The sequence below is a fragment of the Arachis stenosperma genome, chromosome 3, assembly GCF_014773155.1.
Source record: "Arachis stenosperma cultivar V10309 chromosome 3, arast.V10309.gnm1.PFL2, whole genome shotgun sequence".
Lineage (NCBI taxonomy): Eukaryota > Viridiplantae > Streptophyta > Magnoliopsida > Fabales > Fabaceae > Arachis > Arachis stenosperma.
Window position 1 is genome coordinate 118,286,723 of NC_080379.1, and position 3,081 is coordinate 118,289,803.

Sequence of the window (3,081 nt, forward strand, 5' to 3'; positions counted from 1 at the left end):
GCGTTAAACGCCCAACTGCTAGGCTTACTGGCGTTTAAACGCCAGCAGCATCTTCCTCCAGGGTGTGCTATTTTTCTTCCTATTTTTCATTCTGTTTTTGCTTTTTTCATTGTTTTTGTGACTTCTTATGATCATCAACCTACAAAAAAAGATAAAATAACAAAAGAAAATATAATCATTGGGTTGCCTCCCAACAAGCGCTTCTTTAATGTCATTAGCTTGACAGAGGACTCTCATGGAGCCTCACAAATGATCAGAGCAATGTTGAAACCTCCCAACACCAAACTTAGAGTTTGAATGTGGGGGTTCAACACCAAACTTAGAGTTTGGTTGTGGCCTCCCAACACCAAACTTAGAGTTTGACTATGGGGGCTCTATTTGTCTCTGATTTGAGAGAAGCTCTTCATGCTTCTTCTCCATGATGACAGAGGGATATCCTTGAGCCTTTAACACCAAGGATTCTTCATTCACTTGAATGATCAACTCTCCTTTATCAACATCAATCACAGCCTTTGCTGTGGCTAGGAAGGGTCTGCCAAGGATGATGGATTCATCTATGCACTTCCCAGTCTCTAGGACTATGAAGTCAGTAGGGATGTAATGGTCTTCAATCTTCACCAAAACATTCTCTACAAGTCCATGAGTTTGTTTTCTTGAATTGTCTGCCATCTCTAATGAGATTCTTGCAGCTTGCACCTCAGGGATCCCTAATTTCTCCATTACAGAGAGGGCATGAGGTTTACACTTGACCCTAAGTCACACAAGGCCTTCTTGAAGGTCATGGTGCCTATGGTACAAGGTATAGAAAACTTCCCAGGATCCTGCCTCTTTTGAGGCAGTTTCTGCCTAGACAAGTCATCCAGTTCTTTGGTGAGCAAAGGTGGTTCATCCTCCCAAGTCTCATTTCCAAATAACTTGTCATTTAGCTTCATGATTGCTCCAAGGTATTTAGCATCTTGCTCCTCAGTGACATACTCCTCCTCTTCAGAGGAAGAATACTCATCAGAGCTCATGAAAGGCAGAAGTAAGTCCAATGGAATCTCTATGGTCTCATTTTGAGCCTCAGATTTCCATTGTTCCTCATTGAGGAACTCAGAGGAGATTGGTGCACGCCCATTGGGGTCTTCCTCAATGGCGTCCGCCTCCTCTCTTTCCTCTCCATATTCGGCCATGGTTATGGCTTTGCACTCTCCTTTTGGATTTTCTTCTGTATTACTTGGGAGAGTGCTAGGAGGGAGTTCAGAAATTTTCTTGCTCAGCTGTCCCACTTGTCCTTCCAAATTTCTGATGGAAGACCTTGTTTCATTCATGAAACTTTGGGTGGTTTTGATTAGATCAGAGACCATTGTTGCTAAGTCAGAAGTACTCTGCTTAGAACTCTCTGTCTGTTGCTGAGAAGATGATGGAAAAGGCTTGTTATTGCCAGGCCTATTTCTTCCACCATTATTGTTGTTGAAACCTTGTTGAGGTCTCTCTTGATTCTTCCATGAGAAATTTGGGTGATTTCTCCATGAAGAATTATAGGTGTTACCATAGGATTCTCCTAGGTAATTCACCTCTTCCATTGAAGGGTTCTCAGGATCATAAGCTTCTTCCTCAGATGAAGCCTCCTTAGTACTGCTTGGTGCATTTTGCATTCCAGACAGACTTTGAGAAATCAAATTGACTTGTTGAGTCAATAATTTATTCTGAGCCAAAATGGCGTTCAGAGTGTCAATCTCAAGAACTCCTTTCTTCTGACTTGTCCCATTGTTCACAGGATTCCTTTCAGAAGTGTACATGAATTGGTTATTTGCAACCATTTCAATGAGCTCTTGAGCTTCTGTAGGCGTCTTCTTCAAATGAAGAGATCCTCCAGCAGAGCTATCCAAAGACATCTTGGATAGTTCAGAGAGACCATCATAGAAAATACCTATGATGCTCCATTCAGAAAGCATGTCTGAGGGACATTTTCTGATTAATTGTTTGTATCTTTCCCAAGCTTCATAGAGGGATTCACCATCCTTCTGTCTGAAGGTTTGGACTTCCACTCTAAGCTTACTCAATTTTTGAGGTGGAAAGAACTTTGCCAAGAAGGCATTGACTAGCTTTTCCCAAGAGTCCAGGCTTTCTTTAGGTTGAGAGTCCAACCATATTCTAGCTCTGTCTCTTACAGCAAAAGGGAATAGCATCAGTCTATAGACCTCAGGGTCTACCCCATTAGTCTTGACTGTGTCACAGATTTGCAAGAATTTAGCTAAGAACTGATGAGGATCTTCCATTGGAAGTCCATGGAACTTGCAATTCTGTTGCATTAGAGAAACTAATTGAGGCTTAAGCTCAAAGTTGTTTGCTCCAATGGCAGGGATAGAGATGCTTCTCCCATAAAAATCAGGAGTAGGTGCAGTAAAGTCACCCAGCACCTTCCTTGCATTGTTTGCATTATTGTTGTTTTCGGCTGCCATGTCTTCTTCTTCTTTGAAGAATTCGGTCAGGTCCTCTAAAGAGAGTTGTGATTTGGCTTCTCTTAACTTTCTCTTCAAGGTCCTTTCGGGTTCAGGGTCAGCTTCAACAAGAATGCCTTTGTCTTTGTTCCTGCTCATATGAAAGAGAAGAAAACAAGAAAATATGGAATCCTCTATGTCACAGTATAGAGATTCCTTGAGGTGTCAGAGGAAAAGAAAAGTAGAAGACAGAAGTAGAAAATTCGAACTTATCAAAGAAGATGGAGTTCGAATTTTGCATTAAGGAGTAGAGTTAGTTCAAAAATAGAAGGATGTGAGAAGAAGGGAAGTAATTTTCGAAAATTTAAGTAAAAGATTTTGAAAACATTTTGAAAAACACTAATTGATTCTCAAAAATTAAGAACAGAAAAAGAATCAAGTGATTTTTGAAAAAGATTTGAAATTAGAAATAAAAAAGATTTGATTGAAAACTTATTTTGAAAAAGATGTGATTGAAAAGATATGATTTGAAAACAATTTTAAAAAGATTTGATTTTAAAAATTAATGACTTGCCTAACAAGAAAAGATATGATTCAAACATAAAACCTTCCTCAACAGGAAAGGCAAAAAATGTTCAATCAAATCATTAATTGTTAG

At 39.6% G+C, this 3,081-nt stretch overlaps 1 non-coding gene across 1 annotated transcript; it reads left to right on the forward strand.

Moving 5' to 3' along the window:
- Positions 1-1,931: 1,931 nt before the first annotated feature.
- On the forward strand, positions 1,932-2,039 carry LOC130972733 (small nucleolar RNA R71). The gene has a single exon (XR_009083896.1). It is a non-coding gene; the product is annotated as a small nucleolar RNA R71 (small nucleolar RNA).
- The last annotated feature ends 1,042 nt before the right edge of the window (positions 2,040-3,081 follow it).